Source organism: Poecilia mexicana, unplaced genomic scaffold (genome assembly GCF_051168715.1).
Source record: "Poecilia mexicana isolate PSO_F unplaced genomic scaffold, ASM5116871v1 scaffold_4, whole genome shotgun sequence".
Taxonomy (NCBI): domain Eukaryota; kingdom Metazoa; phylum Chordata; class Actinopteri; order Cyprinodontiformes; family Poeciliidae; genus Poecilia; species Poecilia mexicana.
In genome coordinates, this window is record NW_028263373.1 from 648,254 (window position 1) to 656,488 (window position 8,235).

Below are 8,235 nucleotides of genomic sequence, written 5' to 3' on the forward strand. Positions count from 1 at the left end.
ACCTTTCTGTCAACACTGGGAACACAAACTGCTAAAACTCTGTCCAGTAACGGTTTCATTATTTATCTGTGAGGTCAGGCCCACAGAAACATTCAAAAACTTTAAAACTCATCTAATAAAAATGCAACACTGCAGCAGTTTGCTTTCTGTCACAAACACTAGATGGCGCTGAAGAAGAACAGCTAAATGAGCCTTGGAAATGCTGCTTTTCTTTTTTGCAAGCAGAACAACAAATGTACAAACTGATGTTTATTTTATGCAAAGCATTAAAAAAAACTAAATAATTTGTAGTGCAACAGTATGCCAGCTCTGACATAATTAAGTTAAAATTGTTCAACTTTTTACGTTGCATTTAAAAAAGACAGTAAAATGTCTAAAATAAATCCACCAGCCAACATTTTATTTGCTTTCAAAAGCTCCCAGGTACAGCTGCTGCTGCTGCTGCTGCTGCTGCTGCTGCTGCTGCTGCTGCTGCTGCTGCTGCTGCAGCTTCTGGGCGTTTGACACCTTCATACAGACTTCCTGTTTTTGAAATGTCCTCCTCCCTTCCTTTGTTGTAAAAACATGATGCAAGCATGTCCCCCATGCTGCAGGTTTTTTTTTTCCAAGACAGAAAATGTCAGGGTTCACTCATTGTTCCAGGAATGATTCAGTTTAACTACAATAAAAATGTAATAATTGGATAGAAGAAGACCTAAAACTGAAGCTAAAACCGCCACCTGAGGAGTTCTGGGTAGAAAATTTTTACTTTTTTGGATAAATTAATGTGTTGTTTTTTCAGCAAATGGCCATATTTTAGACTCTTTATACTCCAATTAATCGATTACTAAATTAGCTGATGATTATTTCAATAATTGCTTAATCATGATTAATTTGATTAATCATTTCAGCCTTCATTGCAAATAATGCAAAAAAAACTATCTACAATAAGGCCATTGTAGACAGAAATTTCTAAAAGTTGAACATTTTCGATTTTGGAATTTTTTGACTTTTGAAACTAGAAATTTTAATATTTTTTTCTAGAAAATTTGAGATTAATCTCAAAATATGAGTTTTCTGGTGGAAGTTTATTCTTCTTTTTTGTTTTTGTCTGCAGAGGCCCTAATACACCTGCAGTAAAACTCACTTTTACTGCAGGTTTAATAATTTTTAACTCATGATGGAATTAGAACCATCAACAGAACAAACAAAACAAAACACTCAATCATTCTGCTCTGTAAATATCTAAGATGAGGTCAGCAGGTTACATTAACACCAACTTGATGACACACAAACAACTCAGCAGAGGCACAGGTTTATTTTTATTCAGAGTAATATAACAAATAACTATTTAAAGTAGATTATGGAGAACATTTGCTCCTTTCAGGCTGATGGCTGCATGTTTCCCCTGCAGCGCTGCGAGCTGAGCCACAGCGGAGACCAGATGAGACTTTAGTGATGAAAACCACAGCTCAGCTTTTATCGCCTGCATGTTTATTCATCTGTCATGAAACACAAGCATACACAGAAACGACAGCGCCTGCCGTCCAGGCCTTCACTCAGACAGTAGGATGGAGTTTTAATGCGGTTCAGAGGCACTAAACGTGTGCTGAGGTTTTTCCACAAAGATCACAGGATCATCCGCGTCCCTGCAGGGGCGATGCCGACAGATTCACGGCCCTGGGCAGAACCCCAGGTGGAGGATCCTGAAGTGTGTCTGTAAACCAGAATATGCGGGTTTCAATGTGAGACAGGAGGGATATGTTTGGAAAATTACTACCATCCCTTTTCACAAAATGTACTGAATCTCACAATTAGGAATTAGAAACTCGTAATTCTGACTTCAAATCTCATATTTCTGCTTTCACTGCAAATAATTGTTGCCTATTTCTCACAATGATGCATTTGAAATTAATAATTATGACTTTGAAAGTCAAATTACTGACTTCAAATTATTCTAATGACTTAGTTTTATATATAAAAAAATTGTCTTTGAAATTCAGTTTTGCAAGTCAGATCTCATAATTCTGATTTTATTTTACATCATTTTTATTTATTTCTCTTAGTGATGTCATTTACTTAATTTTAATTCCATTAAAGAGTTTTATATTTTTAAAAAAGTTCCCTCGAAATTCTAAATTATGTTATTGAAATTTTGAAAGTTAGATCTCATAATTCTGATTTTATATCACATAATGTTTGCTTATTTCTCATAATAATGTTTTTAAAAGTCATAGTTATGCCATTGGAAGTCAAAATGATTACTTCAAAATTCTATTATTTTTTTTTTTCAAAATCCAGTTTTGAAAGTCAGAATTATTGAAGTAGAATCTAAAAGTTATCACCATATTTTGTATAACTATTATTTTGTATCTTATGACAAAAAAATCAAATAGTTTAAAATTTTGTAATTATAACTCTGTTACTCCTGTATCACTTTGAAATGATTTATCATTTTAAATCAAAACTCATAATTGAGCTTTTAAGTCAAACTCAACTTTGTATCTTAAATTAATATCTAAATTATGACATGGGTTAATAAATACTTAGTACAAATAATGTACAGATAATGAATACAAATAATATGGGTTTGTTTAAAGTTTATATATATATATATATATATATATATATATATATATATATATATATATATATATATATATATATAAAACTTTGGGGTGTCAATAAATACTTAAGGTGCTTATAGATTTTAATTTTAAGCTACAGTGGTGAATAAAATAACATTTTTCATTCTGATTTTTGATTCTTCTTCTGGTAAGATACTGACTGTTGATGATGCTCAACATAACCCCACTTTAGAAAACTCTAACTAGGCGGTTAAGTTGATGCTTATTGTCCTGATAAACAAGACAATGTTTTTTTTAAAGAGCTTAAACTTTAAAAAAATTAATGTTATTATTCTTCATTTGAAGTTTAGATGATCAAACACTAAAGTGCCTCATGACAAGCAGAGTGGAAAACATTTCATCTGCAAATTTTAAACTAAGACAAGTTGAAAATAACTAACTTTCATGTGTAGATTCTGCCAAACAAAAGACAAAAATAGATTCAGATTCCCTCCCAATATGGCAAACAGTTTTAACATTTTAAATGTTTCACAGTTTATGTTTCTTTTTTTAGCTAAACTTCCCCTTTTTGGCCGCCTGCCATGCCTGGTTTAGTCCAAAGTCCCAGTGCACGGACAAACGCACAAAACCACTCACCATCGTAAACATTACATTTAGAATCGCTAAGAGGTATATATATCGACAAAAATAGTCTTCACTGAAAGTAACAATAAATGGTCAAATGTCTTTCCGTACAAACACCAATGCCCTTTTTTTTTTAACATCCAGTGTAAAAATTGTTTTGCTAAGTTTCCTCTTTATCCATAAATATCTCCAAATAAATACAAATCTCTCCCAAACCCTTCAGCAGTCGATAGCTGCAACTTCCTTCATGCACAAAAAAAACAAAACAGGCATTTCTGTCATGTACAACAAAACGTTGAAGTTTAACACTAAACTCATTATTTTTGAAACATGTCAGCATCTCAATAACAGTGAAACAACTTCATAAATTCATATTGTGATTACCCATTCTATGATCTATCTAGGAATAATAAGAAGGCAAGAAAAAAAGGTACATCAGGCTTTCTAAAATATTTGTGCAGCCCATTAAGACCAGACGCACTCTTCAGCACTACAAAGCAGCATTCACTGATGTGGCCGTTTTATACGGAAGTATATTTGGTACAAAAGTATCTGTGCTTTGTAGCTGTGAAGTTGAAGTCAGAGATTAAAATCTTACAGGAATTTTGTAATTGTAGATTTTTGTCGTCTTTCACAAAAACAGAACAACAAATTCTTAAATACAAGTACACAAATTGTATTTTAGTCACACTTTAAAGTAGCTCTGTAATTTAACTCCATTACTTACAAATAGTTTCAGTCTCAATGAGGCAATGAAAGTTTAGAGATTTAATGAATGGGATAAACTAATAATAAATTAATAGTTTAAAAATAATTTAGTTTAGATTTTTCTGTTTTAAGTGAAGACAAAAGATTTTGGCTAAATGAAATGTTGGATATGATGTTGTTTTGGTTATTAATTAGTGATTAAATATTAAGGAATAATTGCAGTCATCTGTTGACCTTCCAACGTATAATTGACTGTTGACATGAACATTTTTAGCGACGCAATCGAATCTGGAGAAATTTGGTTTTCAGCAAATAGCCTTAAAAAAAGATGTTTTTAAATAAAACTGGAAATGTTTTAGTTTTACATTAGACTTTATGTGTTAATCTGACAATGAGAACAATGGAAAACTTTCCATGGGGACCTATTATGCAAAATTCACATTTTTCACATTTTCGTCCACCCATTTATGTTTCTATTCTTTCTAAAAACAGCTAACGCACTTAAAAAAACAAAAAAAACAGCTGTTTTTGGCAATAATTTAATGTGTTGCAGTGTTTGGAAAATGAGCCGTCTCAAAAACCTTCTGAAGGTTGAGTCACATTCGACTAGAACTCTGCCATTACCTAGCAACCACAGGAGAGCTCTGCCATTACCTAGCAACCCCAGGAGAGCTCTGCCGTTACCTAGCAACCCTAGGCAGAACTCTGCTGTTGTCTTGCAACCCAGGCAGAACTCTGCGGTTACAGCAACCAGAGGCAGAGGTCTGCTGTTACCTAGCAACCCAGGCAGAGCTCTGCTGTTACCTAGCAACCCAGGCAGAGCTCTGCTGTTACCTAGCAACCCCAGGAGAGCTCTGCCGTTGCCTAGCAACCCCAGGCAGAGCTCATTCTAGAACACATATGTCAGAGTCAAGGCCCGCGGGCCACATCCGGCCCGCGAGAAGGTTTTTTACGGCCCCTGGGATGATCTTGATTTATTATTAGAACCGGCCCGCAGACCGCAGCAAGCCGGCACCCCGTCTGAAAAAAAATATCTTCCTTATTTGAACTGTAAGTAGTTCTTTAAATGTTCTGTGAGATTATGTACTTACCCATGTATCCATAACAACCGGAACTTTCAATATCCACCAAGTTATTGCCGAAATATACCGTCTATTAAAGAGTGCCCCCCGGATTAATTACACTCTCTGCAGCTGCAGCTGCGAAGTTACCGTATTAACCCGATACTTGCTGGAAAGTGCAACGTCTCCCCTTTCAGAAACCGTTGGAATTTTTCCACTTAGCGCTACGTGTGGCGGAATTACGGTACTGCAAATTTAGATGTGTCGCCGGCGACACATCTAAATGCCTTGACTCTGACATATGTGGATTAATAGATTTTTGCACTTTATTTTATTGTATTTCAATCCAATTATATTTTAAAAATATTTCAGTTGTGTCTGTTGAAAATTAAAGATTACTGACAGAGCCATAAGAAAATATTGCTTTATTTATCTGATCATATTGGAATATATTTGTTAGGTTTTCAGTAGGTTCAATTAGGTTCACTAGACTATATGCGTCATTTAAAAAAATTTCAATGAACATTCGATCAGTCCGGCCCTCAGCTTGTAGCTAAATTTTTTATTTGGCCCTCCATCCATTTGACTTTGACACCCCTGTTCTAGAAGGAGCTCAAAATATTCGGAACGAACCAGACTGAAATCTTATATTCTAAGAATGATTTTGTGTAAAAAAAAAATGCAATAAGGATGTTTTGTTTAGTCCATAAACATATAATTTGTTCAAGGAGCATAGTAGGTGATCTTTAAGTTAAAATAAATCTAAATGTAAACAGGGAGGCAGAACAACTGGCAGATTTACCGCATGATGTATTTAGGATGTAGTTACAAATTTCCAAATCTTCTCATAAACAAGCGTATTATTTACTCTATCATTTTTTTAGGACTTCTAACGTCAAAAAACAGACAATTTTCTTTCTAAATGCTCATATAAAGCATAAAAATGAATAATATAGTATCTTTTATATCCAACTAAAGCAAATCTTAAATAATTAATGCAGTTTGTTTTTAAGGTCCAACTTTGCTCAGATAAATCTGACAAAGAAACTTCAATCTTTGGTTAAACTGCACTAAAAAGTAAAATTGGTTTCAAAGTAAATAAAAAAAAAATCAAAGTGAGTTAAATATTGTTTTGTTGTTTCTGGTCATCCTGCATTTTCTGCTTCCCTGAGAGAGAATCTCATTTTCCATTCTGGTTTCTGTCAACACAATAAATCATCTTATCTTAGCAGTGCTTTATGAAGCACAAACACATTTTATTTTAGGAAAAAGGAGGAGTTCTGGTAAGGTTTAAAAAAAGGAAAGCCATTCCTGACAAGCCGTGTCTCCCAAATCTGGTTACTCGCATCAGATCCTCATTGCTCCTTTCTGATCAGATTTTTTTGCATTTTAATAATCAATGTAAACACTCACATGGCTGTTTTTTATTATCAGTGTGTGATTGTGGGCAGGTGTGTGTTGGTAATTAAAATGCAGAGGTTTGCAAAAGTGATTCACTCCCTTTGTGCTTTTGGCAGTTTGGTTAAACTGCAGCCACAAACTGAAATGTTTTAGTAGGAAATTATTTTAGGGATCAACTCTAAGATAAAGATTAATGATTTTTAAATTTCCTTTTAAAAAATTAAAATTTGAATGTTATGGCTATCACAAAAATAACATTAACAAAAATTACAGGAATATAATGTTTATTCTCATAATTTTATAACTTTTCTCGTATTTCTACAACTTTATTCTAATACGACTTTGTTCTTGTAATATGAATTTATTTTCATATTATTTAAACTTAATCTTATATTATTTTGACTTTATTCTTGTAATATTGTGGCTTTCTTAATCTTACAGATTATTTAGATGAAAAGCAAATTTATTTTTGTGTTTTCAAACTAATAATCCTGTTATTTTTACTTTTTTGTCAATTAGTATGCAGAAAAAAATGATTCTTTTTTCGAAAATCATCTTTTACTTTGACAGATGTTTTTGGCTAATGAAATCCTTTTCATTAGGTCACGCCATGAGTAAGGGTTTAACCTTTTGCATCAAATAAACATTTTTCATTGTTTATATTCATATTAGCCACATTTAAAGGTACAGTCCCTGTTTTCAGTCTGTGAACTCAAAATGCCTGATGAATGTGTTTCTTCAGCTCAGCTGAACTAGAACATTAAATTAGATAAACAGAAACAGGAAAATCACATTTATGTCCAGTTACAGGACGGAGCTTTCTGGGGAAAACCAGAAACTGGACAGGAAGTGGGTCATGGGAGTGAAGGAAAACACAACAGGCTGCATTTCCGCTCACTGCCACTTTAAGCTGCAATGAAACCGGCGATTTTTTCTGCTTGAATAAACCAAAACAACCTGCAGCAGCTCTGCAATTTACAAACTAATTCAAAGTTTGGCGTTAAACGGTTTCCACTGTGAGGAAATGTTGCCGTTTCCCTCCACAACGCAGCTGCTTGATGGAGTTCTGGGGCCATAGTAAGAAAATAAAGCATAAAATTACTAAAGTCGAAATAATACCAGTATAAAGTTGTAATATTATTAGAATAAAGTAAATTTTAGAAGAATAAAGTTGAAGTAATTAGAATAAAGGCGTAATATTATAAAATAATGTAATATTACAAGAATAAAGTTGCAATATTATTAGAATAAAGTTATACAAGAATAAAGTTGAAATAACATGAGAATAAAGTTAATATTATGAAAATAAATTTGTGATTTAAACACATAATAATGCAAGAATGGAGTTGGAATAACATGGCTTTGTTCGTGTAATACTGCGACTTTATTGTCACATTTATTCTCATAATTTTATTACTTTATTCTTGTAGTTTTATTAGCTTGTCCCCACCTCTCCACCGTATTTCTGCAGTCAAACTGAGACTATTAGCAGCTTTTAGTTAAACACTGAAGGAACCAAAGTTTCCAAATAAACTAAACATGAATAAACATACAGTCTGATGTAGTGAGTCAGTGTGAACAGGGATGATTAAAGGAATTAATTGTAGCTTAAGATGCTGAGAAGAACTAAAGAATCAATAAGATTCATATTTTATACTATATTTACACCTATAATGTTTCTGTATTTACATAACATCTGGATGGTTTATTGTGACTTATAGAAAAGCTCTACCACAGTACAGGTTGGTTTCTATTGTATTGCCAGAGCTTTGGCCCGGTTCCCTCCAAACGACAGAGGTCAGAGGTCAACCAAAGCCCCCAGTTTCATTTAACACTCCTGCAAAGTTAATTGTGCTTTTGTTGGTTCTGAAAGG